General features: G+C 44.4%; 1 long non-coding RNA gene across 6 annotated transcripts in view; it reads left to right on the top strand.

The window, feature by feature from the left end:
- LOC111751432 (uncharacterized) overlaps positions 1 to 8,088 on the top strand; it is a 125,804-nt gene extending 117,716 nt beyond the window's left edge. For 5 of the 6 annotated variants that reach the window (XR_010318357.1, XR_010318358.1, XR_010318379.1 and 2 more), the window contains 2 exons: positions 3,272 to 3,486; positions 5,222 to 8,086. This is a non-coding gene — a long non-coding RNA (uncharacterized LOC111751432). Of the gene's footprint in view, positions 1 to 3,271; positions 3,487 to 5,221 lie in introns of all 6 variants that reach the window. The other variant, XR_010318354.1, reaches the window with a different exon arrangement.
- The last annotated feature ends 19,382 nt before the right edge of the window (positions 8,089 to 27,470 follow it).

The following is a 27,470-nucleotide window of genomic DNA, read 5'->3' on the forward strand; positions in this document are numbered from 1 at the left end:
TCGAGCGTGTTAACCATTTGCACTGCCCAGGGATGCTGCTGATGTATTTGGGACCTCACAACACCCAAGGCACGTGGACAGGGTTGGAAGGGTTGGTTGGTTTGTTTTAATGCAAAGGGGAAGAGATAACCAAAGCTTTCTGAGGATAGTATTTCTCCAACAACGTATCACAATTTAGTCTTGCATTATAGAGGAAAAAGTGCCAGACAAATTAAAGGCTTGGGGCCAAGCTTTGGTTTTATACCATTTGGTTCTGACCTTGAGCATGTCCTCTCACTTCACTGAGCCTCCATTTCCTTAACTGGAGACTGAGAAGACCACACGAGGATGGTGAGAGAGTAAGCGAGAGACCGTGTAGAAGTGCGGGCTACACTGTAAAGTGTGGCACAGATCAGGGGGATTTGATAAGCCTGGCACCTCAGGGTCCACCACCATCAGCATTCAGATTAAACTGTTGCCATGGAATGGATGTACAGAGGCCACTGCTCTTGCCTCGTACAGAAGTTGCCACTGGCTACATGACCCAACAGTCCTGTGTCTCCATTTGTTTCTGTATCTCCAGGAAAAACATTTAGAGAGGCTTCCACGTGGAGCCCTGGTGGCACAGTGGTTAAGAGCTTGGCTGCTTAACCAAAAGGTTGGCAGTTCAAATCCACCAGCTACTCCTTGGAAACCCTATGGGGCAGTTCTACTCTGTTCTGTAGGGTCACTGTGAGTCAGAATTGACTGGATGGCAACGGGTTGGTTGGTTTGTTTTCTATGTGGCTAGAAACGAGCATGTAGAAAGCACAAAGCCCGTGAGGCCATGGGACGTATATCTGGGATACCTGTGAGAAACATCTTTATCTACCATAGATACTTTCTTCTCCCATCCTCCATAAAACCAAAAAACCCAAACCCAATGTCATCGAGTCAGTTCCTCCGTCCTGGCACATAATTGTTGTCGGGTGCCGTTGAGTCAATTTGGACTCATAGCAACTCCATGTGACAGAGTAGAACTGCCCTGTAGGGTTTTCTTGGCTGTAACCTTTTCGTAAGCAGATCACCAGGTCTTTTCTCCTGCGGAGCCACTGGGTGGGTTCAAACTGCCAACTTTTTGGTTAGCTGCCAAGTGCTTAACTGTTACGCCACTGTTGGCACATGATCAGACCCTCGTTTAAGGTCCAATTCAAGTACCAGCCTTTCTATGGACCCTTCTCTGAGTGTGTTCTTTTCTTTCCTCTTGTGCACAGCATTCTTATTCATCAGATTTCAGTAGCATTTATGGCTTGCTCTGTTTTTCTATTACTAAAATTAAATTAGATGATTTACTGAACGCTTGCTACATGAAAGGCTTTGTGTTGACCGTAAACTTACCAAAGCCAAAACCAAATCTGTTGCTGTTGAATCTGACTCATGGAGACTCTATAGGACACAGTCAAACTGCCCCATAGGATTCCCAAGGAGCAGCTGATGGGTTCGAACTGCCGGCCTTTTAATTAGCAGCTGAGCTCTTAACCACTGTGCCACCAGGGCTCCACTACATAGGATAGAGGATATGATTATAAAATTATACATACAGCACTGGTTGGGATGTTTCATTTTAACCTTCTTTTATCGGTGTCTCTATTTACTTACTTGGAACATTCCATATATAAAGTTTCATAGCCCACACTTTCCCATACCTTTAAAAATTTTGGAAACACAATTTAAATGACTCTATTTTATAATATTACGTCATATTGATGAACCATCATTTTTTTACCACATTCCTTGTTAGACATTTAGGTTGCTTTCTCGTTTTTTCATTATTAAAAAAATAACAAATAACATTGTAACGAGCATTTTGAATACATATGTCTACGTGTCTACCTGCCTAGTGTCTGATTATTTCCTTGATGTATTCATGGCATTTCAATGACTATCCAAAGCCGTGGAACCTCTAAAGTTGTTGGTTTGTCTTGCTAAATTCCTATCAGTAAAGCTTATCCTCTCTAGACCCACCAGGAGAGGAGAATGCCTGGCCTATGATTCCTACACTAAGGAGCTCTGGTGGCTTAGTGGTTAAGAGCTTGGCTGCTAACCCAAAGGTTGGCAGCTCAAATCCACCAACTGCTCCTTGGAAACCCTATGGAGCAGTTCTCATTTGTCCTATAGGGTTGCTGTGAGTTGGAATTGACTCATTGTCAACCGGGTTTGGCTTTGGTATTTTTACACTAACTAACTGGAAAGGCTGATGCTTCAAACCTACCCAGTGGCAGTCTGCTTCCGTAAAGATTTACAGCCTTGGAAACCCTGTGGAACAATTCTACTCTGTCCTATAGGCTCACTATAAGTTGGAATTGACTCGGTAGTGCTTTTTTTTTGCCTTGGCATTACTGGTTGGTGGGTAAATTTGAATAATAGTCATATTATCTGGTCATCCTTGTGGGTGTATAGATATTATTCTGTCACTTACAGTATTGTACTTAAGGGTAGATCTTGGAAATTTTTTTTTGACACCGAGCGTGATGCTTTTCTATATTTCCCTGATCATTAGTGAACTTAAACATTTATGTATATTTATTAGCAATTTTTATTTCTTCCTTCTGAATTACCTGTTTATGTTTTTTGACCATTTAAAAAATGGAAGAGTTAGCATTTTTCTTGTTGGTGTGCAATGAGTACATTATGGGAGGTTTCTAAAATCCTTTTAAAATCAACTGTGTATTTTTTGAAGCCACACCATTCATGGCTATCTCAGAGGAGAGACCAATCCCAGATGTCAAAAGCAGTTCCTTCAAATAACAACCTTGGTTACTTTGGGTTATTGGGCTATTTCTTCTTTGGACAAATAACGCACAAGAAAAGATGAGTGCTGTTTTTCAGCAGCATGCTTACGTCCCATTAAGGGGAACCCTCTTTTTTCATTGGAAGAGACTCACAGGCCCACCAAACCAGATGACGCTGCTCATAGAAAGATGCAGATGGGCTCACGTTAAAGCAAGAATGAGAACAACTTATGGTCCAGTTGCAAGAGGTCAGCCCATGCATCAAGTTTTCTTCCTTTTCTTTTCTCCTTCTTTCCTTTCTTCCTTTCTATTTTTATGTAATTCTAAAGTGTTAAGAGTGGCTTGCCTTATTAGGTAACACTTTTTTTCAGGAAGTCTCTGTTTTATATACTTCTCCCCCAGGTAATATAGATTTCTGAAAGCACTGAAAGAATGAAGACTTTTTCAAAGTCCACTTGTAAGATGCTCAAGAGAGATTCAGCACAGGAAATTTAATCAATCTTTTTTTTTTTTTTTAATAGGCTTCAACAACTCCCTTAGACGGGTGTTTGCATTAATCTTGATTTTGCAGATGAAGCTTAGAGAAGTTAAGCAACTTGCTTGCTTTGTATTAAGTGGATTCTTCGTGTTGGAACAGAGTTGTGGGCCCACCAAACCAGACGATGCTACTGGTAGAAAGATGCACATGAGCTCAAGTTAAAGCAAGAATGAGAGGAACGCTGTGGCCCAGTTGCAGGTCAGCCCATGCATCAGATTTTCTTCCTTTCCTTTTTCCTTTTCTTTCCTCCTTAAGAAGCTCAAGGTCAACAGCCAGTAAATTGACAGTACCAAAAACTTGAACGCAGGTCTGCTGATGTCCAAGCACGTGCTCGGGTCTACTCCACTCAGCTAGACTGCTTACAGTCCTTAACTACATGTAATCAGAAAACCTATAGCAGATCCACAAGGCAGGCCCTGTAGGAGACAGAGCACAGTGGTGGGTTATTTGCCAGATTATTGGACCTCGGGGCTGGAAGAGTCAAAAAATTCATGGACAAGAGAGAATCCTTAATGGAAGCCAGAGTGACCCTCCTCCTGGCAAAATGGCAAAAGGGGATATTGGGTAGGAAGGTGCACATTGACATAGGAGACAAAGAAGCTGGTCAATGAAAACAAGTAAGGTTTTTCCTTTGTTTCCACAAAGACTTCAGGAGCTCCAAGTAAAGTAAGTCTGTTTCAGGGTGATCCGGAAAGTCTGTGGAGTATCTAAGACTGCAGAGAAGCAACAGTGTACCCAGCAAGATGGATGTGAACTGTGTGAGGCTCTAACAAGGTGAAGAATGAAGGGTCCTAGGGCCAGGGGGTGGAAGCAACCCAAGTGTCCACCAACAGAGGAATGGATAAACCAAGCGTGGTCCATACACACAATGGAACAGTACTCAGCGGTAAAGAGAAATGACGTTCTGCACGTGGCACAGTATGGAAGTGTTGTACTAAGTGAACAAAGTCAGACACAAAGGGTAGAAGTTGTATGATCCTGCTTATATGAAATATCTAGAATAGGCAAATGTTTAGAGACCAAAGTAGATTACAGGTTTCCAGGGGCTGAGGGGAGGGGAAAATGAGAAGTTATTACTTAAGGGATACAGAATTTGTTTGGAGTGACAAAAAAGTTTTGGAAATAGATAGTGGTGATGATGGTTGTACAACGCTGGGAATGTAATTCATCTCACTGAATTGTACACTTAAAATGGTAAGAAAAAAAGGCAAGTATCATATGTATTTTTATCACAATTAAAAAAAAAAGAATCAGAGGGATAAGTTTCAAGTGTGGTGGGCCTGAGTAGGGCCAAGACATGGCAACAGATTGACTGGGAATGGAAGCACCTTGGTGTCACATGACATCTACTCTCATGAGGAATGCGAAGAATTTTTTCTGGTGGTTGAGTTTCCCACCGTGACTGCACATAGTGCTCTGGAGAACGGAAACATGGGCGAGGAGAAAGAGTGCTTTCTGGTTTGATGGCATAGATTCTCTAAGGGAATGGCTTTCATACTTTTTTGGCTGATGGCTCACAGTGAAGAATACCAAGTCAGTGACATAATTTCATGGTCTACTACTGGCCTTTACTATGTAAAATGCATCTGGATATTTTCTATTCTCTTCTATCTCATCAAAGCAAAAGTACTGGCATTTCCTGTAAAATGATTTCACATTCCATAATGGATCATGACTTAGTGAAAAAAATCACTGCTCTTAGTTGCATGATGTTTCAATAAACACAGAATGTCCACAACGGTCATCGTTTGGGCCCTTGGTAGCTACAATCAACTGTATGAAATTTGCATATAGAATTTTTATCCGGGGAGAAGAGATACAAATAGATGCTTTGATTTGAGTTAATCACTGTCTTTATAGCCTGCAAATAAGGTCCCCGGGTGGCACAAATGGTTTGCGCTCAGCTATTAACCTTTTTTTTTTTTTTTTAAAGGGTGGTGGTTCAAGGCCACCTGATGGTGCGAGATAAGAAAGGCCTGGCAGTCTGCTTCTATAAAGATTATGGCCGAGAAAACCCTATGGAGCAGCTCTACTCTGTAACACATGGGGTTGCCAAGAACTGGAATTGACTTGATGGCAATGGGGTATGGGTGGCGGATTGCTCTGAATGTGCTCTGTGTGGCCAGGATTGGAAGCCTGATCTGAATATGTGCAGGGGTTTCCTGGGTACCACTTTCCCGCTCAGCCTTGCTAAGCCTGTGATAAGGCATCATCCCCCCAAAGCTTCCCAGGACCCCGTGACTGTGCACACACAGAGAGCCAGCCTTTTCTTGTTGGGGCCTTCACTTCTTCCTATTTAATTGAGTTTGAAGAGGAAATGTTTGCCTTTGGCCACACATCCTGAATTCTAATCAGGATGCTGTTGGCACTGAAAAACTGCTCCCACCCTGGCCTGAAATAACTGAACAGGGAAGCGAAGTCCCTCCCCTCTCCAACCTTAAAGAAAGAGGCTCATAATTTATGGTGTGCTGGTAATACATCAAAGTCAATTCAGTCAGTTACGGTAAAATCAAGGAGGGCGGAACAGTGAATATAGAATGAGGTTAAAACCTCTCGTTAAAGGAACAAAATGTTCAGCTGACAGCAGAATAATGATGCTTGTATATTTGTTAGCCAGAGTCAAGTGGCCTTCAGAGATGCTTCCCGTCTGTGGGGTACGAAAAAGGGATGAGGACACACCTTCGGCTTTGTCAATTTTTCAATTCAACTAATATGTTTTGCTCACACTTTTTTATGGGTCAGGAACTGAGATACCAGAAGATACCAAGTTGAAATGAACAGGAACGTTGTTCTCAAGGAGCTGAGTCTAGTCGGGGAGACAAATAATTAAGTAACGATGTCAAAAGAACAACCACAGAGATATCATTGTTGCTAGCTGCCTTCGAGTTGTCCCCCAAAGCTCGGGACCCCAGGCACAATGGAACGAAACCCTGCCCGGTCCTGCGCTAGCCTCACGATGAGCTGGGGGTCTGACCGTTGTGATCCATAGGGTTTTCCCTGGCTGATTTTTGGAGGTAGACCACCAGGCCTTTCTTCCTGGTCTTCCTCAATTGGGCAGCTCCACTGAAACCTGTTCAGCATCATAGCGACATGCAAATCCATGAGGTGCATTGGTCAGAAACTGAGCCCGGGTCTCCTGCATGCAAGGCAAGAATTCTACCACGGAACCACCATTGCCCCCATTCCAAGATCTGAGGGGGAGCTTAGAAGAATTTGTGTTGGGGGTTGGCATGGAGACTGTGATGCAAGATAGGATGTGTTTTTGTTTTTTTTTTAATCTCTGAACTCTACAATTTCCTGACATATAGAAATCACTATAGGAAGTCATCAGGTTGGAAAAACAAGTTGGGTCTGAATAGAGAGGGTTAATACCGGCCCAGGCAGATCTGAATCTGAGTGTAGCCAACCCTGCTGGTTGTCTCCAGGTTTGGGGGACTTGGCAGGAAATGGAGGGAAAGCTACGCCCATGAGTCAGTTGACATTTTTGGTGGATACAGTGTTAGGAGGTGAGAGCTGGACACCACGAAATGGGTCCTTGGCTTTCTCTGTGGGAGAGAATAGAAAAGAGAGGGATTGTGTATGCCTTACAAAGTTGTGCCATGGGTGTCTGCCACCCATGCCAGCTCAGAGCCTGTATGCCCTTACAGAGGACGTCAAAGGCCCAGGAGCTGACCACTGAAGTCTCCTTCCTTCTTCCAAAGTCTTGGACCACATGTTCCGTCTTGGTCCTCAGCGCAGGGGGGCGGGAAACCAGCCACTACTCCAAGACATGCTAGGCAGACAAGACTGAGATGTTCTGCCAAATTTTCTTTTGGGGACAGTGTTTTTGCCATCTTTGCAAAATATCATTTGTGGCCCTTTTTGCACTCCTGGGCCTTCATCTTCTCCATGATTGTTTATTATATTAAAAAAGTTCTTAGAAATAGATGGTCTTATGGAATGACTGTTAATATTCTTGGGTATCATGGTGGGCTAGTTGAGAACATCTGATACAATATTTATGTGATATAATGTCTACGGTCTTCAAATGTTTCAGCAAAAATATAGGTAGATGAACTGAATATCACAAAAATGTTGAGAATTGTTCAGCGTAGGTTGAAGGCACATAGATGTTCATTATTCTAGTCTTTCAACTTTTGTGTATACTTGAATTTATTCTTAAAAAAAATATTGGGGGAAGGTGGGAGAAGAAAATTCTTGAAGCAGAGGTTCATTGATCTGTGTTTCATGGGCTTCTAGAAGGGGTGGGTGGGTTTCAGGGACCAGGAAGCTTCTAAATGTATATAAATCTTGTGTGGTGTGTTTCTTGCCTCTTAGGGAGGAAAGGCTTATTGTTTGTAGCTCTTCTCAGGTTCTCAAAGGTGTGTATAAACCTCCCTCCCCAAGGTTAAGTATCACAGTTTACAGCTACATTAACATACCCTATACCTTTTGTAAATGGGTATAAATGGGCAAGCAGAGTGTGTTTCTGAGGTATCATTAGTATTTTGTTGCAAAATTTAAGTTAGATTGGAAATAAAAAATATACTTCTCTACCTCTATGTTTGTGAACTTATTTTTTGATTTTTCTTAATCAGTTCTTTCCCCATTTTAGTGGAAGTCTTAGACTTTTTCACAAATTTATAAATACTGGTGGCTTGTATGAACAAATCTCCTTCCCCTTACATTAATTTAAAACTGAAATAGTAATTTTGATATGTTTCCCAGGCTATAAAAGTGATATAGGCTCACTTTACACAATTTGTAAAATACAGAGCGCATAAAGAAGAAAATAAACTTACCATGAAACTCATGCTCCAGAGAAAACCACTGCTATTATTTTGATGTATTTCTTCTTTTTGATGTGTATGCACGTGTGTGTGTGTGTGTGTGTGTGTGTGTGTGTGTCTGTACTTAACCATATGGAGCCCTGGTGGCGCAGTGGCTATGTGCTTGACTGCTAACCAAAAGGTGGGCAGTTTGAATGCACCAGCCACTGCTTGGAAACCCTGTGGTGCAGTTCTACTCTGTCCTATAGGGTCGCTATGAGTCAGAATCGACTCAACAGCAAAAAGTTTATATAGATATAGATGTAGAAAAAAAAAAAAAAACCCACTGCTGTCGTGTCGATTCCGACTCATAGCCACTCTATAGGCAGAGTAGAACTGCCCCATAGAGTTTCCAAGGAGCACCTGGTGGATTCGAACTGCCGACCTCTTGGTTAGCAGCCGTAGCACTTAACCACTAAGCCCCCAGGGTTTCCATAGATATATATAGATACAGATATAGATAGAGAGATATAGATAGAGAGGCTGAATATGCAGTTTTATATTACATACAAAAAAGAACATTTTAGATTTCTTTCCTTTTCCCCAATTCTCTTCCCCCCAATTTTTATAAAGTATTTTAATTGGTTTCTATAGTCTGTGTACTAAATATACTTGTTCAAATCAGAGGGTAGAGGTCTAGAGAAGATGGAGGGAAACCTTTCCCTTGAAATCTCTTCTGTGTACTTAGTATCTTGAGTAAAATTAGTCTTATTAAATACTTAGAGAGGAATTCTGATATATTTTGTTCCACAGAGATACTTTATTGATACCGGTAAGGAAATTTTTTGTTTGTTTGTTTTAAGTCCATACTTGGTTTTTAAGGAGGGAACCAGGGTACACCTACCTCCAAATCTGGCTGGGTGAGGTAAGGAGAAACCTAAATAAAACTCTCATTTGTTTGTGGTTTGTTCTTACAGGTTTGATACTTGGTGAAATCGGACTAGTGCAAAGAAAACCTGCTATGGGTGCCTGTGTAAACCGAACCCCAGAGGGGCTCTCTGACCTCCCAACCCAGAGACCCCAAGGGAGCAGAGGGGAGAAGAGGGGCCTCACGAGGGGAACCAAAGTTGGCGGGGGCATGAAGAGATTGGCTGTGAGGCTCTCACCTTCCTCTGGCATTTGGTGAGGCCCTAGTCGTATTTCAATATGAGCTAGAGCTATTTGCTTACTTATGTTAATATACATGCAACGCCCCAACAAAGTGCTATGTACTTAGTAGACACTCAACAAAAACTAGTTCCCTTCTGCCCCTTTCTGCCCTGTAAGACAATGAGTTCTTGGAAGGCATTTGCCCTGTTGGTGCAGTAATTAGGATCATGAGTTTTGGGTCTAGACAAACCTGTTCAGGATCTTGAGTTTGCCTCTTGTTAGCCCCATGACCTTGGGAAACTTGCTTAATGTCTCTGAACCCATGTTCTAATCTGTAAAACGGGCTAGTCATACTTCCTACCTCATTGGGTTGTTGAAAAAATGGATTAAGTGAGAAAACACCTGTCCTAAGAATAGCTAACACTTACCAGGAAACCCTGGTGGTGTAGTGGTTAAGAGCTGTGGCTGCTAACCAAAAGGGCAGCAGTTCGAATCCACCAGGTGCTCCTTGGAAACCCTATGAGGCAGTTCTTCTCTGTCCTTTAGGGTCACTATAAGTCGGAATCAACTCAACAGCAACGGGTTTTTGTTTTTTAACATTTACCAAGGGCTGGCCACATTCAGAGTGCTGTTCTAAGTGCTTTATGTATGGTTGTCTTATTTAATTCTCATAACTCTGTGCGTGAGATACTAGTATTCCCATTTTATAGATAAGACAGCTCAGGTACAGAGAAGCTGAGCAATGTGCCCAAGGTCACATAGCTATTAAATAGGAGAAGTGAGATTTGAACCCAGGGAGCTTAGCTCCCTCTCTGGTATCTCCACATCCCACTTTGCACAGTGCCTTGCCCACGGCAAGCTCCTTACCAGATGTTTGTGTGACTGTGTGTGAAACGCCTGGAAAAGGCTTGTTGAATCGCGACTACAGGAATGTCTACTCAGGCTGAGAGTGAATGGAGATAGGGATAGTTAAAAGAGCACAGAGCTAAATGTATTATTCTTGTGGCTGAGAAGATGAGTTTGCTCAGAAAAGAGACCCATCACATGAGCCCGATATTCAGTCCTTTGAAGTCACAGCTTTAAAGCGTATATTTGAGTAACCTCTGCTGAAGACTTCTGCCACTCACTGATCCAATCAGCTGCTGACGTTGGACTGTAGCCAGATTGATGGCTCTCCCTTCATATGCAAGAGGGTGAAGCATGAGGGTGTTACCAGGGCTTGAGACCTGGACAGGCTTGCAGAGCTGGGCGCCCAGCCGAGTCACACCCAAGCAGTGGGCGCTTGCCAGCTTCAGGGCTAAGCCATTGCCCTTGAGAAGCTGGGCAGGGCAGGCGACTCTTTGCTTGCTACTTCTCTTGTCTCCCAGGGCAACAGCCGGAGTACACTGTGGTCACCCATGAGAATGCTCCTCCTGAGTCATCGGGGCCTGCGGTGCCCCCGGGTGGCGTGGCCAAATGCACCTTTGGGCCCTGCACAGTTGGCTCTTTATCTCAGAGGATGTCACTGTGCCATCATGGCCTCAGGGATGGAGCTGCAGAAAAAGGGTTATTTGCTTTGAGCCCACTAGTTGCCATTGAGTCAGCTCCAACTCATGGCAACCCCATGTGTATCAGAGTAGAACGGCGTTCAACAGGGTTTTCAATGGCTGATTTTTTGGAAGTATATTGCCAGGCCTTTCTTCCGATGTGCCCTTGGGTGGACTTGAACTTTTTGTTAGCATTTGAGCGCATTAACCATTTGCTCCACCCAGGGACTCCACTTTGAGCCTGGGGCAGCCCTAGTAGGTCCCCAGAGAGTCTCAACATTAGGGACACTTCATTGCACTGTATGTGAGAAGTGTTCCCGGTGGGGACATTTTAAGACTGTTAGTGTCTCAGTGCATCTTCCCCAGAAAGAAATTAGAGACCTTCGTTCTAGAACCAACTCCATCTCTGACTTATTGTATCAAGTTGGGGAAGTAGCGTTTCTCTAAGCCTCAGTTTCCTCACCTGGGAAAATAAAATAACTCTTGCCCTACCATGCTGAGAACCAAATGAGATGATGAATGTAAAAATGGCTTATAAACTGCAAGGCGCTGTACAAAAGCAAGGAGACACTTCTTCTTGCAGCTGGCTCCTTCTAGCTGCTCTCCTGTTTGAAGGGTCTCTGTCCAGTGCCAGCTTCTGTGGGCTGGGGTTTGATTTTACCAGAGAGACGGCTGGATTCCTGATGTGAGATGCCAGCAGCCATCTCCAAGAGGAAGAATGGTCTCAGGGAGCAGGGGCTGGAGGCTGTGGGATGTGGCCACCCCTGTGCAGTCGGAGAGCCTCCCCCCATTTCCAGCCTCAGAGAATGGGGGTCTGGTTTGATTAAAAGGGCGGTGAGGGTTTCCTTACTTGGTACCGGTCAACCTTCAGTGATTCTCCTTGTGAACTTTTTTGTTGGGAGGGCACATATTGTGTGTGAAGAACGAGTTTCTTGGGAAAGAAGAGTTTCTTGGGAGGGTGAACAGTGGCACATATAGCGAACTTAAGAGGAGGGGGAGACCCTGACAAGGTTAAATCTGAGCACAATAAGGGTCTTGGTGGAGACGGAGGGAAGAAAGGAGGATGCCACTGGCCCAATGGCAGCTCCTGCAGCGCTGATATTCTCACCATGTAGACAAACTTTACAGCTGATTTTTTTTTGGGGGGTGGGGTGGGGAGGAGGAAGAGTGTTAGGAGTCAGTATTCATATATCTGAAAATTGTGATAAGAGCCGGGCTCTCTTGCCCTTTAGGTGCTGTTGCACCAGATCGGCCTACTCATGGCTGCATGGTGGTGGACAAGAGAGAGGCTGGCTCCCAGGACGTTGGTCAGGAGAGTGAGGGGCTGGAACCCGTGTCATAGGAAGTGAAGGGATGGGGATGCTTAGTTTGGAACACCAGACTTGTCTTCATATAGCTGTGGGTCTGTCATGGAGAAGAGTAGTCAACTCTGTTAGCCTTTCCTCCTTCCCACCCACCTTCTCTCCCTCCCCACTCCAAGGTGCCTCTGGGTGGACTAGAGCTTTTGGTTAGCATCTGGGGAGAAGTGATTGGCTCAATATAGGAAAGAACTTTCTGTAAGTCAAGATCCCTGCAAGTGGTCAAGGAGAAACTGGCTGAACAAGTGAAAGAGCTGGTGTGGCGGAGATTCAGGGATGGAATGGGGGTTGATGGAGATCCTGTTCCAGGTCCTCCCAGCCCCAGAGGCTATGATCTCAAGGACTGATTGTGCAGAGTTGTGGTCCACACCTGCCCTGACATTCACTCAGCAGCACTCCGAGAGCCTTCTCCATGATGAAAATATCTGTTAGGACTGTTATACTGGACCTTTTTCCACACCAATCAGCTTTTGAGTTGCTGTAAAGTTCTTTTTCCCTCTGGATTTGCTGGGAGGAGAGGAGGGCTCACATTTGTCATTCTGGTTTCTGACTTGCCCTCTTTTTTCATGTTTCCTGTTCTTTCTTTATTCTCAATTTGTTGCTCTTGGCACAAGAATTCGTGTGGATTTTTTCGTAACAATTACCTTTTGCCTTAGGAAGCATGTGGAATGTTTTAGGAATATTTTTATAATGTCTTGGGCCGTATTTTTATGGCTGGAAATTAACCAGAGAACTGCAACGATACAGGCTTGCTTATTCAGCTTTACATCCTGAGGGATGAGCCACTCCCTGCCTCCTACCTCTGTACTCTGGCCGTCTGCTCTTCCTTGGACTAGACCCTTCCTCTCTGACAGGAACTTTGGGGTTACTTGCAGCTCCGTATTTTCATTGTCGAGTCTCCTGACCCACTTCTCACTTCCAGATCCTGTCATCCTCCTTGATTTTTTTTTTTCTCACTTTAGTCCTTGCCTCCTTCCCATGCTCCCTATTTGTTCCTTAGAAATCCCTACTCTTCGAGCTGAAGATCCCGTCCATCCCCGTGTCTGCACCTGCTACCTGAAGGGACTCATGGAGGTTACGGATGTTGGGATGGGGGTTGCGGTGGGTAAGGCTTAGTTCTTTTTGAAATGACTTTAGCAGTAGAATTTCTGCTACCATTTCTCTTGGGAAATGAATTGACAGGATGGTAAACTCCAGCAAACATCCTTTGTGCAGCCGCGATTGTAAAGCCTGAGTCTATTTCCATATTTTAATCATTTTGACAGTTCTCTTCAGGCTTGAACAGTAGACTTTTTCTGGCGCCTCTTATTTCCAATCTTAAATCGCTAAATCCTCAGGAAAATGGTGTCAACCTTGACTGTGATTCCCCGGGATGCTGTTTGGTGTTCCATGATTCAGCGTGAACTGGGCATGAACTATGTGACAAATATTGGAGTAGGCACTGAGGACAAAGACACTAATTCGACAGTTTCCTGCTCTCAGGAGCTCAGGATCTAGCCTGGAGACTACGGTTGTGGCATGCTAAGTGCTAAACAGGGTGATACAGACCACAGAGGAGGAAGGCATGAATTCTGCTTGGATAGAGATGGGGTGGAAATGGTGGCGAAGTCTCCCCAGCTAAAAAGATGAGATCACAGGTGGGTCTTACTGGCCATGAGTAAGACTTTGCTAGGGAAACAAAGGTATTATGGGTAAAGGGAACAACATTAGGAAAAGTGTGGGATTATGAGAGCAGTGGTGTAGAAATTAAAGAGCAGCTGGTGGAAGTAGGAGTGGGTGCAGATAGAAGTGGAGGGCAGGAGGAGAGGTAGGGAAGTCATCATAGAGCTCCGTCATGAAGGACCTTAGATGCTCTTCAGTTTCTCAACAAAGTACCACAAACTTGGTGGCTTACAACAAGAGAAATACATATTCTCTCACAGTCCTGGGGGTCTACCAGTCTGAAATTAAGGCATTGCAGGGACATGCTTCCCCTGGAACCTCTAGGGAAGGACTCTTTTTTGCCTCTTACAGCTTCTAGTAGCCCAGGCATTCCTTGGCTTGTGGCAGCATCACTCCAATCTCTGCTTTCATCTTCATATGATCATCTCCCCTCTGTGTCTGTGTCTCTTCTCCTCTTCTTACAAGAACGCCAGTTGGATTGAATGAGGGCCTGCCCTCATGCATCTGGAAACCCTAGTGGTACAGTGGTTAAGAGCTATGGCTGCTAACCAAGGAAACCCTGGTGGTATAATGGTTAGGTGCTATGGCAGCTAACCAAAAAGTCGGCAGTTCTAATCTAACAGGGGCTCCTTGGAAACCCTACGGGGCAGTTCTACCCTGTCCTATAGGGCTGCTATGATCAGAATCAACTGAAGGCAAATGGTTTGTTTTTGTTTTTATTTTACTTGCTTCTTGGAAACTCTGTGGGGCAGTTCTACTCTGTCCTATAGGGTCGCTATGAGTCGGAATTGACTCGATGGCAGTGGGTTTGGTTTTTGTTTTTTTAATGCATCTTAACTTGATTATAACTGCAAATCCTATTTCCAAATAAGGTCACATTCACAGGTATAGGGTTTAGGACTTCAACATATCTTTTTGGGAGACACAGTTCAACCCATAACAGACGCCAAGTGAAGGAGTTTGGACTCTGTCTGTGAGACTCATTCCTCTCTCCGCCTTCACAATGATCTTCCTGCAGAGCTTTCCTACACACAGACGGATTCCCCAGTTCACAGTAAGATGCTCCGAAAGATCTGGATGAGCTTGTGTTGGAGAAAAATCCCTCTGGCTCCAAAATGGAGGACAGACAGGAAGGGTGAGATTCTGCTCACAGAGAGATGCCCTAGGAGAATGTTGTGGTAATCCAGGTGAGAACTGTTGAGTATCTATGAAATCCAGCAACATCTGCCTCACGGGCTGCATGTCCACACTGTCCCATCACACCCAGTGACACGTGCTTCACCTGGTGTCCACACACAGCCTCTGGCTTGATTCCTGGTCTCTGTGGTCACCCGTCACCTCCCTTACAAGAACTTATCCTCCTGTTGCTCAAGTGACTTTGCATCACACAAAATCTCTCAGACACCCCCAGGACACAAAGGACAGAGGAGGTGTCGCTCCAGGCCCCCCTGGAGGAACTGCTTGCTGGGAGACAGGTTCTTTGTATCTTAGCTGAGTTTGGGTCAGGCTTACCATTTCTTTAACATCAAATGCAGTCCTTATTGCTACTCTCATCTGAGGAAATGGATCAATGTGTGCTAGGGAGCCTTGCCTATATTAACATGAACTCAAAGGCTTCCTGCTCACGGCGTGCAATGACCTCAGACACGTTTCTGCAGGCCTCCTGGCTGTACCTTGGTAGGTTCCTGTATTACCTCACCCAGCTGAACACCTGCTAGTGTCACCCTCAGGGGCCATGGATACACTGCTAGCTTCTGTCTCCCAGAGAAGAGTGTCTTTAACCCCAGCCCTTCCCTGTGGGTGTTGCCTCAAAGGTTTAGAGCCATGTTTGCCTGAATGTTCTAGATGCTTGGCAGACAAAAGATCTCATGATGGGCAGACATCTTTGGGAAAACCCTGAGCTATGTAGTTTAATTTATTCCAGGCCTTCTCAGAGTGTTTAACATGCTAATATACACTGTGAATCTCCAAGGCAGGAAAGAGTATATTTAGCCCATTTCCCAAACTCATTTCATCAAGGAACTTCCTCACACCTCATTCCTTTCTGTTTTTATGGATTGAATTGTGTCCCTCCAAAATTTACGCAGAGGTCCTAACCCTGGTACCTGTGACCGTGGCCTTGTTTGGAAAAACAAAACAAAACAAAACAAAAACCAACCAAACCAAACAAAACCCATTACCGTGGGGTCGATGCCAACTCATAGGGACCTTTGAAGCTGTTATCCCTTAAAAGGAGGTCATACCAGAGCAGGGTGGGTCCTAATCCAATCTGAGTGATGTCCTGTAAAAGAGGAGAGACAGAAAGATAAACAGAGTCAAGACAGCCCTGTGATGAAGCAAACCAAGGAATGCCTGCAGCTACCAGAAGCTGGGAGAGACAAGAATCTTCCCCCAGAGCCTTCTGAGAGAATGTGGCCCAGCTGACACCCTAAATTCAGACTTCTAGCCTCCAAAGCAGTGCGACAATAAATTTCTGTTCTTATAAGCTATCTAACTTGTGGTACTTGGTTACTCAGCCCTAGAAAATCAATATACCATCAGAGGGTTTTCTCCTGGGGAAAAGAAGCTTGACCGCATCTCAGCCTTGCCTGGAATAGATTCTGAGGGGAGCTAACCTTACCGCCCAGATTTTGGAGTGATTCGTAGTTAGAAGTTGTTGTTTTTTTTTTGTATGTCCTGGTTTGCCCAGGGCTATTTGGGTTTACATGGGTTGTTTTAGTATAATCATCACTAACCCAGAACAACCAAACCCAGTGCCCTTGAATCGATTCCAACTCATAGTGACCCTATAGGACACAGTAGAACTGTCTCATAGAGTTTCCAAGGAGCGCCTCGTGGGTTTGAACTGCCAACTCTTTGGTTAGCAGCCTTAGCACTTAACCAGTACGCCACCAGGGTTTCCTGATCATCACTAGCCTTCCCCTTTTACTTTCAAAAGCTTCCTGGTTTAGGGGATAAACTGAGGATCACTCGGACCGTAGCTCACTGCAGACCCCAGAGCCCAGCTACTCAACATTTTGGAACCCACAGGTCGGCTTGCTATTACGCTTTACATGTGCCCATGACATTGATGTCACCCTTTGACTGGCCACTTGCTCCCTGATAACCTCTGATATCTGCCAGTGGCCCCCCGTTCTTTTCCCTCTCATTCAGCCACCACAGTCAGCGGGGCGAAATGCCTCACCTTTCTCACAAGTGATTCTGTGAGGGGCTTGGTAGAAAATCAGTGCCCCTAAGAGGTGCAGGCCTTTTGTGTTAGGTCTTCCTTCAACAGTACAGCCTTTCCCCTGGTGGCATTTCTGGAACTCCTTAGCTCGTGAACTTTTGGACTCCGTGTGCACTGGTCTGTGGCAGAATTCTCTGTGTCATTCTCTCATCTCCTTTTATTCCTGCTGCCAAAGCAGTCACCTTCCTGCTGGCAGATGCTCCTGAAGGAATTTGTGTTTAAAAAAATATATCAGGAAAAGATCCCTATTTAGTGGATGAGAGAAATAAAAGAGGAAAAGGCCAAGTGGGCGAGGCAGGAACCAAGTAGCTGATGAGTTAGGGAGATCAGAGATGACAGAACTTCTGGAAAAAAAGAAATCTTGATTTTTGTTTTTTCAGTGAATGGATAAGTAAGTGGTGGCCTCTAAGGATTGGGTTTTAACTTTTGCTCACTTTTTAAAAGTACTTCTGTAGACAAATTCAGTTTCGAAATGCAAAAGTTTGGCTTTCTAAAATTCTTTAGTTGGAGACTCAAAGTGGAGGCAAGAGGATTTATTGAAGAAATCCTTTTCCTTTTTTATTTGACCTGAGTAAACAGTGAGAAGCATTTTTAATTAAAAAAAAAAATTCTTTTTTTAATTAGTGTTCACAAAACCCCAAAACCAACCAAACCTGCTGCCATCAAGTCTATTCCAACTCAGAGGGACCCTATAGGACAGGGTAGGACTAGAACTGCCCCATGGTTTCCAAGGAGCACCTGGTGGATTTGAACTGCCAGCCCTTTGGTTAGCTGCTGTAGCACTTAACCACTATGCCACCAGGGTTTCCAGTGTCGGCAAAAGCCTCACGAAAATCTCACCAGCAAGAAAACACAAAAAGAAACAAATGATCGAGTATTTGGGATCTTTTATACTTTATTATGGGCTGTTCTTGGATGTAAACTCTACGTATTTGAGACTTTTCTGGTTGTAAATGTCCCTAGAAATAGGGTTTCCACAGCTTCTTCATGAATATTTTGTTTAACATTCTTAAAGATGTCTGAGACAGACTCTTAAAATCCCAATTCTTTCTCAAAAAAAAAAAAAAAAAAAAAGCTTTGTCTTTTAAATTTAATCTTTTTTTTTAATGGCTCAAGTTATAAAAAAAAAAATAGATGTTAAAATTAACTGCCTTTTGCATTCCCCCCCACCCCCGCAAAATGCATAGTTTTGCTTTGCCTCCTTTTGAACGTGTGGAGGAAGTTTTTTGTTTTTTCTTTCTTAATTCTTTTGAAAGTATGAGGTTATTTGGCTTTAATACCAATACTGTGGTGTAGGCTTTCTCTGTGTCTGAATGTGTGTGTGTGTGTGTGTTTATTTATACTAGTTTTAGACTGACCTTAAATGCCTTGGTTTCCAGCTCATCTGCCTGTTGTAGAGTCTTCGTGGTGATTTGCTGTGACCAAAAACCAAATAAACAAACAAAACCCCCAAATCAAATTAAAACCCACTTCCAAAATTACAACAAAATCAGACCAAAGCATGTTGACTGGCTTGATTAAGTGTCTCTCTGGTTCTCAAGAGATAAGTGACTTAAGATTTCTTTCTTCCTGTACACATGCATATAAAATGAATCAAACCTGCACTCATTGCCATCGAGTCAATTCTGACTCATAGTGACCCTATAGGACAGAATAGAACTGTCCCTTAGGGTTTCCAAAGAGCAGCTGGTGGATTTGAACTGTTGGCATTTTGGTTAGCAGCCTGAGTTGTTAACCACTATACCACCAGGGCTCCACATATGTATGTGCGTGTGTGCATGGATTCACTTATATATATGGATATATATATGTGTGTGTATATACATATATTTATATATGCACGTATACGTATCTATACACATATACTTATCTATACATATATATGTACATAAAAAGTATATATATACACATATACATGTACATACAAAAAACCTAATAATAAATACAGGTATATATATACATATCAGGACCCGGGTGGTACAGTGGTTACGAGCTCACGCTACTAATGTAGACACATACAAAACACATATACATGTACATATATATAAACCAAGGCACATAAATATGTGTTACTATTTTATTCAAAAGATGCTTCAACTCCACCATGTAAATCTAAGAAATTTAAAAGAAATATTTGCACATAGCCATTGAAATCAAACCGTGATTCCAATCAAGGTTCACCTTGTTTTGCTGACTTTATTTTTAACAGAGAAGGACATTTCATTTTAAAAATTCTCCTTTTCTTTCTTCCTTCCCCGCTCCCCTTCCCCACCCAGTCAATTGTCTCCTGGGCCAGGAAGTTTATATGTAAACAGAGCCGTAATCAGACCCCTGACCTCCTCCAGGCTTTCAACCCAGTGTTTCCACAGGGGGATTAACCCCAAATACCAACTTGCTCTGAGAGGCAAAATCCTTCCCAAGGCGGGCATCACCAAAGGGTTTTCTTTTCTCTAGGCTTGCACATTCACCCTGCAAATAAGGCCTTCTCAAAGGAAGGCTTAAAGGCAGCCACTGGAAAGCAAATTGCAGAGCAGGCAGGAGCCAGAGGGATGCTGAGAATTCCCTGGGACCACAAACCCCTTGGTCTGTCCTCCCTGGGCTGTGGAGTTCCGTAACCTTCTAGATCCGCTGGCGCTGCAAGCCACATCTGTCTGTCTGTCGCACACACGGGAAAGGGCCAGGCTGCTTGGTCTAATAATACACGCTGTGTGTGTGTGTGTCTGTGTGTGTGTCTTTGTGTGTGTCTGTGTGTCTTTGTGTGTGTCTATCTGTGTGTGTCTATGTGTATCTGCGTGTGTGTCTTTGTGTGTGTCTCTGTGTGTGTGTCTGTGTGTCTATGTGTGTGTCTCTGTGTGTATCTCTGTGTGTCTTTGTGTATGTCTGTGTGTGTATGTCTCTGTGTCTGTCTTTGTGTGTGTCTCTGTGTCTATGTGTGTGTATCTCTGTGTGTGTCTTTGTGTATGTCTCTGCGTGTGTCTGTGTGTGTATCTCTCTGTGTGTGTCTTTCTGTGTGTGTATCTGTGCGTGTGTCTTTGTGTATGCCTCTCTGTGTGTGTCTATGTGTGTCTGTGTCTGTGTGTGTGCATCTCTGTGTGTGTCTTTGTGTGTGTCGGTGTGTCTTCGTGTGTGTCTATGTGTATCTGCGTGTATGGCTTTGTGTGTGTCTCTGTGTGTGTGTCTGTGTGTCTATGTGTGTGTGTGTCTCTCTGTGTGTGTCTTTGTGTATGTCTGTGTGTGTGTCTGTATGTCTCTCTGTGTGTGTCTGTCTTTGTGTGTGTGTGTCTATTTCTCTGTGGGTGTCTTTGTGTATGTCTCTGTGTGTGTCTGTGTATCTGTGTGTGTGTCTTTGTGTATGTCTCTCTGTGTGTGTCTGTGTGTGTGTGTCTGTGTGTCTGTGTGTATGTCTGCATGTCTGTGTGTGTGCGTGTGTGTGTGTAACAGAGCCCATCTTTTTTTGAAAGGATGGGACACTGTCCTCTGACCACCTGTCTTTGGGTTTACACACAAGGAGTCCTGTCGGGGGCCGGGTCCTTTTGTGGGCTGCATTGGGCATTTCAGAGGCGCTGGCAGAAAGGTGGAGCCCTGGTGGCACGGCGGTTAAGAGCTCAGCTGCTAACCAAAAGGTCAGCCATTTGAATCCACCAGCTGCTTCTTGGAAACCCTATGGGACAATCCTATAGAGTCACTATGAGTTGGAATCGACTCAATGGCAATGGGTAGGCAGGGAGGGGGCTGCAGGGCTGGGTGGAGGTCAGTAGGCCCCTCTCAGGAGAGACATGAGCAATACACTGGCCTGTCCTACAGAACCACAACTGCGTGCCTACCATGGAACATTTGCAAGTCATCCTGTTTTATTCTTCTTTGCAGGCCTTATAATGTCCACTCAGGAGGGAAGGCTTTGAAGTGGGCATCAAGCTCTGGGCTGGATTCCAAGGCAGCCTAAAAACACTCAGCACGCCCCCTGGTCGCCGGCTTGCTGGGCAGAGTGGCTGAAAGAGTGGGTTCTCATCTCGGTCCCCCACAAGTTGGTTCCCTTCATTGCCTGAAACTGCCCTGTTCTAAGGCCAAGCGCAGGCGAGACAAGGCGGCTTTCTTATGGCACAACACCCCCTCCCCACCTGGACCCCCAACAATTTCTCACCAGAGAGACAAAGTATCTTTATTTTAAGGGCTCCATGTAGCATGTCCAGAAATTTCTCAAGTTATTAAGACTGGGATGGGGGTGGGGAAAGGGCCCAAGGAGGCGACCACTTAATGGCTTCTAACAGCTGTGGAAAGTTTGATACGGCAGGAGCACCCAGACAGAAAATTAAAAAACTAATAAAGTCCTCAGTGTGGGGGCGTTGGCGTCAGGACAGCTTCACTTCTCCAGACACCTAATAAAGAGACATTCCAGGACATAACTCATAAGGGGAATCCACGGGGGTCACCAAGAACAGTGGAAAACGAACCATGGAAACACTGCAGTCACTCACGTCGCCGCAGGGAAGGTGCATTTTCTTCTTCTCTTTCCCCTCCCTGGCTTCATTTAAGAAGAATAAAAGGGTGCTCAGGACCAAAGGAGAAAAAAAAGGAAAGGCCACACAAAAAAAGGGGGGGGGGCCAATTCCAAGAGTCCTTGATGTAGAAACCTCATTTTCATGAACAGGGTGATCACAGGGCTAATTTTTAACTTTCGGCATACAGGGCCTGGAAGTGATGGTCACTATACGCAACATGTCGAGACTGGAAAATGGTGTGACTTCTGGAACCAGTTGCCAGCGAGTCTGTTCGAACTCACAGTGACCCCATGTGTGCAGAGTGCTCCACAGGGCTTTCATGGCTGTGACAGTTCTGAAGCAGATTGCCCGGTCTTTCTCCTGGGGCACCTCTGGGTAGGTTCGAACTGCCAACTTTTTGGTGAGTAGACGCATGCTTAACTCTTTGTGCCACCCAGGGACAGTGGGCGACCCATGGGGTCTCCAGGAGTGGGAATCAACTTGACAGAAACTCGTTTGGTTTGGTTTTTTGACTTCTGGAGGTAGCAGAGAAAGGGTTTGTGAGAATTGAGATTTGAAATGTACCCAGCTAGGTTTTATGGAGCAAATTCCTAACAGCAGGTTTTCTTATATGGGTTTTCCGCTGGCGTTTACTTGGTCGTTTTGGACCTGAGTTCCTTGGCGTCTGCCAGGTTATGGCATTGCTGCCTGAGACTTTCGGGCTTGCAGGGCCTTTATATTATTCTGATTTGGTTCTCAAGCTGGGCTGTGTCTATACGAAGTGAAAATAAATGGCCACTTTGGACCATTCAACCAAACCATCAGTCAGTTGTAGAGATACGTCAGTTATGGAGATATGTCTGTCTTCTCAGATAGACAAGGTTTTTTTGTTTGTTTTACTGTGATTTAAAAAAATTTTTTTTATTATGCTTTAAGTGAAAATTTACAAATCAAGTCAGGCTCTCATACAAAAATTTATATACACCTTGCTATATACTCCTGGGAAACCCTGGTGGCATAGTGGCTAAGTGCTACGGTTACTAACCAAAGGGTCAGCAGTTCGAATCTGCCAGGCGCTCCTTAGAAACTCTATGGGGCAGTTCTACTCTGTCCCGTAGGGTCGCTATGAGTCAGACTTGTCTCGATGGCAATGGGTTTGGTTTTTTTTTTTAATATACTCCTAATTGCTCTCCCCCTAATGAGACAGCACACTCCTTCTCTCCACTCTCTCTTTTCGTGTTCTTTCGGCCAGCTTCTGACCCCTTCCACCCTCTCATCTCCCCTCCAGACAGGAGATGCCAACATAGTCTCATGTGTCTACTTGATCCAAGAAGCTCATTCTTCACCAGTATCATTTTCTATCCCATAGTCCAGTCTAATCCCTGTCTGAAGAGTTGGCTTTGGAAATGATTACTGTCTTGGGCTAACAGAAGGTCTGGGGACCATGACCACCGGGCTCCTTCTAGTCTGAGTCTGACCATTAAGTCTGGTCTTTTTACAAAAATTTGAGGTCTGCATCCCACAGCTCTCCTGCTCCCTCAGGGGTTCTCTGTTGTGTTCCCCGTCAGGGCAGTCATCGGTTGTAGCCAGGCACCATCTAGTTCTTCTGGTCTCAGGCTGATGTAGTCTCTGGCTTATGTGGTCCTTTATAGGGTAGCTATGAGTCTGAATCGACTTGACGGCAGTGGGTTTGGTTTTTGGTTTTCTGTCTCTTGGGCTCATAATTACCTTGTATCTTTGGTGTTCTTCATTCTTCTTTGCTCCAGGTGAGTTGAGACCCATTGATGCTTCTTAGATGGCCGCTTGCTAGCATTTAAGACCCCAGAAGCCACTCTCCAAAGTGGGATACAGCATGTTTTCCTAATAGATTTTATTATGCCAATTGACTTAGATGTCCACTGAAACCATGGTCCCCAAACACCTGCCCCTGCTACGCTGGCCTACAAATCATTCAGTTTATTCTGGAAACTTCTTTGCTTTTTGGTTTAGTCCAGTTGTGCTGACCTCTCTTGTATTGTGTGTTGTCTTTCCCTTCACCTAAAATAGTTCTTATCTACTATCAAAACCAAAACCAAACCCATTGCCGTCAAGTCGATTCCGACTCATAGTGACCCTATATGTCAGAGTAGAACTGCCCCATGAAGTTTCCAAGGAGCGTCTAGTGGATTTGAACCACCAGCCTTTTGATTAGCAGCTATGGCACTTAACCACTACGCCCCCAGGGTTTCCTATCTACTATCTAATTAGTGAAAGCTCCTTGCCCTCTCTCCCCCTCTCATAACCATCAAAAAATATTTTCGTCTCTGTCTAAACTATTTCTCCAGTTCTTATAATAGTGGTCTTATACAATATTTGTCCTTTTGCAACTGACTAATTTCACTCAGCATAATGCCTTCCAGATTCCTCCATGTTATGAAATGTTTCACGGATTCATCATTGTTCTTTATCGACGCGTAGTATTCCATTGTGTGAATGTACCATAATTCATTTATCCATTCATTCACTGATTGGCACCTTGGCTGCTTCTGTCTTTTTGCTATTGTAAACAGTGCTGCAATAAACATGAGTGTGCATATATATGTTCGTGTAAAGGCTCTCATTTCTCTAGGGTATAGTGCAAGGAGTGGGATTGCTGGATCGTATGGTAGTTCTATTTCTAGCTTTTTAAAGAAGCGCCAAATCGATTTCCAAAGTGGTTGTACCATTTGACATTCCCACCAGCAGTGTATAAGTGTTCCAGTCTCTCCGCAGCCTCTCCGACATTTATTATTTTGTGTTTTTTGGATTAATGCCAGCCTTGTTGGAGTGAGATGGAATCTCGTCAAAGTTTTGATTTGCATTTCTCTAATGCAAATCGTGAGCATTTCCTCATGTATGTGTTAGCTACCTGAATAGACAAGCTTTTAAAGGAGCAAGTGCAAAAGCTGAAGCAGCTTGTTAAGAAAAAGGATAAAAATAAAGAATTGGCGTATTTCCTAACCTGAAGTGTTGAGGTCAGTTCAAGTTTTTGAGAAAGGCTTGGGTTAGTTCTCACTTTCTACATAATATTCCGGGTGATTTATAATCTAGAGACAAACAGCCAAGCCTAGTCCACTGTGGTGGTTACAAATGTATGACGCTGCATTTGCCCTAGAAGAATACAAGTTCAAGTTGTGCAAATTTGTGAAATGGCTTTCGCAGACTGACCTCATGGCCGTCCTTGCCCACATTTCCTGAGGTCTCCTGGTGTGATGGAAAGAACTGGAAACAGGGGACTTGGGCCCAATCCCAGACAGCTCTGCCACAACAGGCTTGGGTTGCCCCCTGTGGGCCTCCGCTTCTTGTTCTGTAGGATGAAGGGGATGGGACGTGACTCCTAAGGCCCCTTCCAGCTTCCACTGGGTGTGATTCCATGAGGTTAGAAGTTGGTCTCTGGGTTGAAATTCCTGGCTCTCCTGTGTCAGAGTGTTTTTCTTCTGGCTTTTCATTTAGTTGTGGTTTGGCAGGGGTGGAGCTGCAGCCCTTGGGTGTGATGCAGGAGAGATCTGTGGTTGTGTGAGCAAAATGCAATATGGGGTTTTGAACTTTTCAAGTTTAGGAACCCTTTTTTGGCCTTTTCTGCTTCTCTTTGGGTATTTTTTTTTTTTCCTTTAAGAAAGGTTTTCCTCAGATGAGAACAGTCCTACATTTAAGAAAAGAGGAACATTACCACAGGGGTGGGCATGGTTGGCTTCTAGTAAGTAGGTCTCTCTCTCAGGGAGGCCTGGGAAGTTCTGATTCATTCTGGAAGGCTCTAGACCAGTGTTTCTTAAATTTCAAAGTGCATAGGCATCACTTGGGAGTCTTGTTAAAATCTAGATTCTGATTCAATAGGTTTGGGGTAGGAATGGGAGCTCCCAGGTAGTTCACGGCCACCATTTGACTTCAACTCAGACCTTCCCTAGGCTCCTCCAGAGAGCAGTAGAGCTCACAGGATGGGGTCACCACAACCAGGCTCTTCCTACTGGGGCTCCTGAGATGTCTATGTTCAGCTGAAGTCTAGACTGAGCCTGCAAGGCCAGCTCTGAGCTTTGGGAGTCCTAGCCCCCTGGAAGGCGGGTTTGTTTGAATCAGTCTTTATGTAGGTTTTCCCTTTTGCCATCTGACACTCAAGTGGGCTCTTTTTGTTTCCAGCAGTGGGAGAAGAAAAATCGGACAATGGGGTGAAGAAGAACAACACATCAATTAGCTAGAAGTCTACAGTATAGAATTAAGCGAGCCCCATACGCTGGCTCATTAACAACATTATATTACTTAGTGAGTCTACGACCAGTGTTCAGCTAAATAAATGTAAATCATTTAATACTCCTTTCTTAATTGAGCCGCACACGAGGGCTGCCTTCCTAATGGCATTACGGCACCAATTATCTCGTTAGGAGAGAAGAGCTGCTTTTTATGACAGGTTTCGGAAATTAAGATGGTAGAGGGATGTCCTTCGGGAGGACTAATTCTGGGTTGGGCTGGGCGATGGGCAGGACCGAGAGAGCACATCACAACCTGGGAACTGAAAGGCAAGGCGGTGATCTTCATGGTCCCTGTGTGGTCTGACCACAGGCTCATTGCCCCTGGTTTGGCGATAGGATCTGTCTTCACATGTTGTTTGGTCAAGAATATAGTCAAGAATATAGACTCAGTGGCTCTCGTACTTCAGTATGTGTAAGATCCCCTGGGAAAGCTTATTAGAAATCAAGGTTCCAAGGCCCCATCTTGAGATTCTGATTTAGGAAGTGTGAGTTGGTCTCTAAACAAAACAAAACATTGTCATTGCTTTGATTCCCACTCATAGTGAGCCTATAGGACAGAGTAGGGCTGTCCATAGGGTTTCCAAGGCTGTATATCTTTACAGAAGCAGACTACACATCTTTCTCCCATGGAGCAGCTGGTGAGTTCGAACCACTGGCATCTCAGTTAGCAGCCAAGTGCTTTAACCACTGGGATCCAGCCAAGCCAAATAAAGTCCTTGGGCAACTCCTATGCAGGAATCTCACAGATCTTACTTTAATCAACATTGTAGAAAGGATCCCGATGACTTCAACTAAAACTCAGCTGCATAGATGCACGTTCTTCCAGCACCGGGTAATTTCATCTTTCCAAGGAACAGAACCAGATGAGATTCACATGAGTTTGCTTCTTTAGACACAGCACAGTTAGTTTTCTCCATTTTCTGTCTAATCTGCTGTGGTTGGGTTATGTGGTTGTGTGGCAGGGGCAAACTGGGTTGGACTATTAGCTTTGATGCATCTTTACTATAAGTATCATTGGGCTGACAAAGCTGTGACATTGGGCAGGTCACTGTACCCTTTGGGCTGCAATTCTCTCACCTCAAATTAGGGATTGTCATAAGGAAATTATAAAGAGTATGCAAACGGTATTGGTCAAGACTCTTTGTTTCTTTGCAACTCACTTTCCTTATCTGTGAAAGGAGAATGTTGGGCTTAAATATGTATTTGGTGAGTCTGTATAAAAACTGGCTTCTCTTTTCCTTCCCTGTAGTAACAAGAACTTCAACCTCCAGGTTTTATGTAAATATTGAATTCATAGCAATGGTTTTGTGGAGAGCTCCAGTTTCCTGGGCTGATGATTAGTGTGGTTTTCTCAGAGTGTATTGTGCCTTCTCGAAAGGGTTTCCCACTAGTCCTGTGAACTGCATGAAGACCAAGTGCCGTTTCTGCTTTTCTTTCTCTTGTCACGTGGGAGAGGGAACAGATGCACTGTGTTACCCCACAGGGCAGAAGAGGGGTCAGCTGACAGACACGTGGGGAGGCAAAATAGGGCTCAATTTGAGAAGAATTTCCTAATAAGTGGAGTGATGTTTCTGATCTAAACCTTTGCTGACTTTACACTGCCTACTGCCTCATGCTCTGATTTCCCTGTCTGGCTCTCAGGGTCCCCATCATCTGGCTTTAACGGGCTTTGCTAATCCTGTATCCCCCCCTATGCAACTTGGATTGTGTGCCTTTCACTCACTTTTGTAATGGTCACTCTTCAATTCACATTTCCAACTCAGATCCTCTTCT

The sequence above is a fragment of the Loxodonta africana genome, chromosome 1 (assembly GCF_030014295.1).
Source record: "Loxodonta africana isolate mLoxAfr1 chromosome 1, mLoxAfr1.hap2, whole genome shotgun sequence".
Taxonomy (NCBI): Eukaryota; Metazoa; Chordata; class Mammalia; order Proboscidea; family Elephantidae; genus Loxodonta; species Loxodonta africana.